The following is a 7,732-nucleotide window of genomic DNA, read 5'->3' as shown; positions in this document are numbered from 1 at the left end:
CAAGTGCTGCTTGATGGCACTGTTGATGACACCGTCCATCACTTTATTGATGATGGAGAGTAGGCTGATGGGGCGGTAATTGGCTGGGTTGGATTTGTCCTGCCTTTTGTGTACAGGACATACCTGGGCAAATTTCCACATTGCAGGGTAGATGCCAGTGCTGTAGCTGTACTGGAACAGCTTGGCTAGGTGCACGGCAAGTTCTGGAGCACAGGTCTTCAGTACCATTGCCGGAATATTGTCAGGGCCCACAGTATCCAGTGACTTCAGTCGTTTCTTGATATCAAGTGGAATGAATCGGATTTGCTGAAGTCTGGCATCTGTGATGCTGGGGACTTCAAGAGTAGGCCGACATGGATCATCAACTCGACACTTCTGGCTGAAGATTGTTTCAAATGCTGCAGCCTTATCTTTCACAATAATGTGCTGGGGTCCCCCATCATTGACGATGGGGATATTTGTGGAGCCACCTCCTGCAGTTAGTTGTTTAATTGTCCACCATCATTCACGGTTGGATGTGGCAGGACTGCAGAGCTTAGATCTGATCCGTTGGCAATGGCATCTTTAGCTCTGTTTATGCATGCTGCTTACTCAAGTAGTCCTGGGTTGTAGCTTCAGCAGGTTGACACCTCGTTCTGAGGTAACACTGGTGCTGCTCCGGGCATGCCATTCTGCAGTCTTTATTGAACAAGGGTTGGTCTCCTGGCTTGTTGGTAATGGTAGAGTGAGGGATATGCCGGGCCATGAGGTTACAGATTGTGATTGACTACAATTCGTCTGCTTCTGATGGCCCACAGCGACTCATGGATGCCCAGATTTGCATAGCTAGATCATATGGAAATCTATCCCATTTAACACGGTGATAGTGCCACACAACACGATGGACGGTGACCTCATGTGAAGGGGCGACTTCGTCTCCACAAGGACCGTGCGATGGTCACTCCTACCAATACAGTCATGAACAGAAGCATCTGCAGCAGGCAGATTAGTAAGGACGAGGTCAAGTATGTTTTTCCCTCGTGTTGGTTCCCCCACCACCAGTCGCAGTCCCAGTCTAGCAGCTATGCCCTTTAGGAATCGGCCAGCAGTGGTGCTACAAAGCCACTCATGGTGATGGACATTGAAGTCCCTCGACCCAGAGCACATTTTGTGCCCTTGACTCCCTCAGTCCTTCCTCCAAGTGGTGTTTAACATGCCGGAGTACTGAGTCATCAGCTGAGGGAGGGCGGTAGGTGGTAATCAGTAGGAGCTTACCTTGCCCATGTTTGACCTGATGCCATGAGATTTCATGGGGTACGGATTCGATGTTGAGGACTCACGGGGCAACTCCCTCCCTACATTATCTCACTGTGCCACCACCTCTGCTGCATCTGCCCTACTGGTGGGACAGGGCATACCCAGGGATAGTGCTTGCAGTGTCTGTGACATTGTCTGGAAGGTATGATTCCAAGAGTATGACTATGTCAGGCTGTTGCTTGACTAGTCTGTGGGACAGCTCCCCCAACTTTGGCACAAGCCCCCAGATGTTAGTACGGAGGACTTTGCAGAGTCGAAAGGGCTGGGGTTGCCGTTGTTGTTTCCGGGGCCGAGGTCGATGCCGGTTAGTCCGTCCAGTTTCATTCCTTTTTATTGACTTCGTAGCGGTTAGGTACAACTTAGTGGCTTGCTAGGACATTTCAGAGGGCATGTAAGAGTTAACCACATTGCTGTGGGTCTGGAGTAACATGTAGGCCAGACCAGGTAAGGACAGAAGATTTCCTTTCCTATGGGTTTTTACAACAATCGACAATGGTTTAATGGCCATCATTAGACTAGCGTTTAATTTCAGATTAAAGGGGGAAAGGGGGACGAAAGAGGGAGGGGGAAAGAGGGAGGGGGAAGAGGGAGGGGGAAATGGGGGAGAGGGTGGAGGAAGGGGGAGAGGGTGGAGAGGGAGAGGGAGGACGGAAGGGAGAAGGAGGAAGGGGAGAGGGAGAGGGAGGAAGGGGATAGGGAGGGGGCGGGGGAGGGGGGAGGGGAGAGGCTTGGAGGGGAGATGGGTTGGGGAGAGGGGGGAGCGGGAGAGAGGGAGGGGAGGGAGGGGAGACAGGTGAGGGGACAGAGGGGGGAGGGCGGGAGTGGGGGAATGTGGGGGTTGGGGAAGAGTGGGGGGGAGCAGCGGAGCGGAAGAAGACTGCCTTTTTCTGTGCATGCGCCAGAAACACACCTGGACCCGGCGACACCAAGGTCTTCGCACACTTGCTCCCCGTGGCTTCGATGGCCTCTCACTTCTGGCCCTCTCTATTCAGCCGTTCCCTCCAGCTGCAGATGCCCAATCCAGTTGCTTCTCCCCTACTTCTCCACAGTACTTCAGGCATTGCAGCTGTCTGGTCCCTGCATTTTGCATGCTCCATCTCCCCACCCCTCCCTGCTCTCCCCACCCCTCCCCCTCTCCATCTTCCCCTCCCCCTCTTCACCTACCCTTCCCTCCGCCTCTTCACCCACCCTTCACCCACCCCTCTATCCCACTCAGCACCCACCCCTCTATCCCCCTCTTCACACACCCCTCCTCTACCCCGCTACGTCCACCACTCCCTCTCCCCCCCTACTTCCACCCCTCTCTCTACCCCTTACCTCCACCCGTCCACCACAGTTGACTATCTGAAGTGCAGTTGCAAAGTCGGGGAAAAATAGCATGCAAAACAAAGCCTCAACAATTCTGGGGTTAATTATTGAGAAGTTATATTAAGTCCATTGAGCATCCGAGGCACTGCTGTGCATGGATACATGAGTGTTGTATCCAGCATTCCCGTCAGACAGACAGGCCGAGTCTCTGCTATGCACAGCTAAAGAGATTGTTCCTGGAGAGCCTTGTGGTGAATGAACGCTTGGCTCTCTATTCCACTACTGTATTGTCCATGTGAAGAAGGCAAAGTCACAAGAGTCTGAGCTCAGTCTATTCTTGGTGAATGTCCCCCAAGCGCATCCCAATGTGCATTCCCAATTCATCCATAAATGCAATGTTCTTTTCCACATCGTGACGAGCTCAGCAGCATGATCCAGTTGCCTTCGTTGCTTGAATGCTGACCTTAAGTCTCAAGAATTGTTTTCTCGACGGCATGTTTTACATGAAAAGAAATAAAGCAAATCAGAGTCAGAGCTTGCCTCCGTCCATCCACTGAAATTACTGTTGTGCACACCTTTTTAAGTTCTGCAGTGAAGGCACCAATTGATAACGTCGCCAATGAAGCACTTATTACCCACCTCAGATACAGGAATCAGCACATCCTTGCGCCCTTTCCCGCACTGCCTCCTTTGCTTGAATACCATCCTTAAGTGTCAAGGATTGTTTTCTCAAGGGCACGTTTTACATGAAAGGAAATAATGAAAGAACATCAGTGTCAGAGCTTCCCTCCCTCCAATGAAATTACTGTTGCGCATGCTTTATGCTCTGCACTATAGCCATGTACTGATAACACCGCCAATGAATCACGTAGTACCCACCTCAGCTGTCGGAGTCAGGATGATGTTACTGCCCCTATCTCGTGATGGTTCAATGCTGCTCTCAGGGAAAACATGAATGATGTGAGGGTGCTGGAAAATGAAGCACGTTTCTTTTGGACTATGAACATAAAGCTGGCCATTTAGCCCAGCTGTTCCCTGCTAGTGGTTATGCTACTCGTGCGTCTTCCCATCCATTCCCATTTAATCCTGCCTACTACTATCAGCATCACCTTTCTTTTCTTTCACTCTTACCTACCTTTGCCTGAAAGCAACACTGAGGATGGAGAATGGTGTGGCTGCACTGCCAGCTGACCAGTTGTGTACGCAGCAAGAGCATTCACATTTCTGCTACCACTGGACACGGCATGCTTGTTTCTTTTAGTGCTCAGTCTCTTCTTGCTGAATGTTCCCCAACTGCTTGACACCTTTGGACGCCCTCTCTGCTTGACAGGCAGCAGCTGGCAATTGCAGAGTCTCACAAGGCTCTCCATGGTTGTTTCAAAGGCGGATGGGGAAACAGGTGGCTGTGTGTCCACGTGCACTGCTCGGATGGGTGCAGGAACAGGTGGCTGTGTGTCCCAATGCACAGCTCGGATGGGTGCAGGAACAGATGGCTGTGTGTCCACGTGCACTGCTCGGATGGGTGCAGGAACAGGTGGCTGTGTGTCGAAATGAACTGTTCGGATGGATGCAGGAACAGGTGGCTGTGTGTCCATGTGCACAGCTCGGATGGATGCAGGGACAGGTGGCTGTGTGTCCACGTGCACTGCTCAGATGGGTGCAGGAACAGGTGGCTGTGTGTCGAAATGAACTGTTCGGATGGCTGCAGGAACAGGTGGCTGTGTGTCCACGTGCAGTGCTAGGATGGATGCAGGAACAGGTGGCTGTGTGTCCGAATGCACTGCTCGGATGGATGCAGGAACAGGTGGCTGTGTGTCCACGTGCACTGCTCGGATGGGTGCAGGAACAGGTGGCTGTGTGTCGAAATGAACTGTTCGGATGGCTGCAGGAACAGGTGGCTGTGTGTCCACGTGCAGTGCTAGGATGGATGCAGGAACAGGTGGCTGTGTGTCCATGTGCACAGCTCGGATTGGTGCAGGAACAGGTGGCTGTGGGTCCGAATACACTGCTCGGATGGGTGCAGGAACAGGTGGCTGTGTGTCCACGTGCACTGCTCAGATGGGTGCAGGAACAGGTGGCTGTGTGTCCACGTGCAGTGCTCGGATGGGTGCAGGAACAGGTGGCTGTGTAACTGAGCAGCAAGGAGAGGGCACCGCAGGTTGGGGAAGTGGAGCTATGAACAGGCAGGCGTATGTATAGTCCGTCAGATCATTAGGCGAGGGGGTGAAACGCTCAGGGTCCATGGATTGTGGCACGTGACTGATGTCCAGCGCGGGGCAATTGTTGGGCATAGTAAATGGCTCCATCTCATCAGCCAGTCCTTGCTGCCAGTGGAGAATCTGTTGCCGCAGCCAGTCCAGTTTCCTCATGAATGATGCCATTCCACTCTGGAACGGCCTGTTGTAGCTGGTACCATTGATCTGAAAGCAAGCGGTATTTTTCATTGTAGCTGAGGGGCCTTGGCTGTTCCTCTGTAATCTCAATGGCTGCAGCGATGCCTGTCGTCGTTGGTGTCTGAGATGCACGCCAGCGGCAGTTGAAGGCAAGCCTGTCCAAAGGCAGACCCAGATGCCTCTGCACAACAATAGCATGTTTGCAGGGCAGCAAAGTCTGAATGGAGAAGATGCAGCTGCAGGTAGCCTGGCCATCATGTATCTGCAGTGTGTACTGTTTGGCACCAGAAATTACAGTCACTGTGCCTTCATCCTGCTCCTTCACATGTACTCGCTGATTGTGGCTATGATCCTGATGCATCAGCCTCACAGCATGACTGGTGAATCCCGTGTAAAATGAGTGAAGATCTGCTGGTGCCTCTGCGATGTGCTTGAAAGAGGCTCCCTGCAGGAATGTGTAATAGGAACGCTCCCGATCCAGGACACTATTATGGAATATCAGCGCTGAGACGCATTCCTTCATGGATGAAGAGGAGTGGAGCAGCTGCTTTATCTTGCCATTCTCTGACTCAATGCGATTGTTGGTGTTGTTCCCAAACGTTAGGACGTTTACCGCGTGAACATGCTGCCCACAGCTCCTTCTGTGGAATCCAGTTTGTAAGCGGTAGTCCTGCAGGGGTGGGTAGAGATGTCCAATCCTTTCTACACAAATTGTGAGCTTCTCCTCCAAAGGTGCATGAACCATTTCCTTGCAGATCATAAACAACTGATCCCTCAGTTCACCATTCAGTGGGTAGCTGCTGATCTTCCTCCTCATGCTCTGCATCACATGGAACTGACAGAGGAGAACCGATGCAGCTGGGAGATGCTTTCTGATCGCATTGATCTCATTGATGTCTTTATCCACAATGGCTGATCTCATGCGGCAGGTGTTGGATCCCATGAAATCGACAAAAACACCCACAATCTCGTCCAGCATCTGAGCCATCTAATTCCTCACCATGGCATAGAACACCGCCATGCCCCAACCAACATTGTCCTGAACCATCAGTTGGTACAGAGGCTAGCCGCATTTGTTCACCTTGTACGTTCCATCCATGAACAGGAGTTCAGGAAAGGCCTGCATGTGGGCCATCATGGCTGGTGTCATGAAGGCAATATAGAGGAAGCTGCTTCCATGCAGGCCAACCCGCACTGCATCCCCGTCCTGCAGAATATTCTCCAGCGTATCACACAGCGCATCCATGCTGTCATCCCCTGTTTTGAGCCGGGATTTTACATTTCTAATGTCACTAAGGGTCACGGTCTTATTGAATGAACGCTCGATATAATCCTTCAGCTGTTTGTTCCCAGCCTGCAGCTTGACTAACTCTTCTACCTTCTGCCTTTCATCGTGGTTCAGTTGTCGTCTCCTTGCATAGAAGCGTAAACATTCTGGATGCAGAACCTGACCGGAATGCACAAGATGGTAGGAGCTGACACACAGTTTGTTCTTGCTCGTATTGATTTTCACACTGATGAAGACCTCACAGCCCAGGGCGAGATACCTGAAAAGTTACACAGACATTCAATGAGCACGCCCCACGTGCCTCGTGCCCTCACTAGAACGCCAGCCATACCCAGGTGTGTTAGATTAGATTAGAGATACAGCACTGAAACAGGCCCTTCGGCCCACCGAGTCTGTGCCGAACATCAACCACCCATTTATACTAATCCTACACTAATCCCATATTCCTACCAAACATCCCCACCTGTCCCTAAATTTCCCGACCACCTACCTACACTAGTGACAATTTATAATGGCCAATTTACCTATCAACCTGCAAGTCTTTTGGCTTGTGGGAGGAAACCGGAGCACCCGGAGAAAACCCACGCAGACACAGGGAGAAATTGCAAACTCCACACAGGCAGTACCTGGAATCGAACCCGGGTCCCTGGAGCTGTGAGGCTGCGGTGCTAACCACTGCGCCACTGTGCCGCCCTGTTGTTGGCAGCAGTTTACATGTGCACCATGACAAGGTCCCAAAATCTGGTGCAAACCTGTTTCGCAGTCCAGAGGATGTTGCGCTGAGGTGGTCGCCCAGCCATTGGTCTATCCAGGAAATCACAATAAAGGAAGTCTGTAGACACGGGGGTGGTATGCTCGTGGCTTTGTGGGCACAGGATCTCACTGACGAGATGTATTGATACTGCAAATCTAATCTTGGTTCAATGCGCATCAAGGAACAGATTTACAGGACTGACAAGCTACACAAGTGGAAATGTAGTGACCGCAGCACCTACCTCTGATTCGGTCTCACTCCAGTGGAACGGATGCGTGGCTGCCCATAGTGTACACAGCACAGCCTCACTGAGGGATACTTAAAGCGGATTGGAATTTCGACTCGCCGTCTCTTGTTTTCCCTCTCAAGCGTATGGTTGCTCACTTTTATAAATAGACTCCCCGTTGCCTGTAAGCACAACAGCAAAGCACATTTAAATAGCATTGTTAACATAGTGGAACATAACAAGGCACATCACAGGATGTGCCTGCAGACCATGCTACCTGTTGAAACATCTCAAGTTTACTGCTGAAGTCGTCATAACTCTCGAACTCTTGGGTTGTGAAGGTGGCAAGGAACTTCTCTGTGGAATCTACTGACGTTGCCATGATCGAAGTTTGAAGTTCAGGAAGGCTATTAAGGGACCATAAAGGAAACATGAGATGAGATAAGAAATACAGAATGCACTCCATT

The sequence above is a fragment of the Heterodontus francisci genome, unplaced genomic scaffold (assembly GCF_036365525.1).
Source record: "Heterodontus francisci isolate sHetFra1 unplaced genomic scaffold, sHetFra1.hap1 HAP1_SCAFFOLD_747, whole genome shotgun sequence".
Classification (NCBI taxonomy): Eukaryota; Metazoa; Chordata; class Chondrichthyes; order Heterodontiformes; family Heterodontidae; genus Heterodontus; species Heterodontus francisci.
This window is presented reverse-complemented; position numbering follows the sequence as displayed.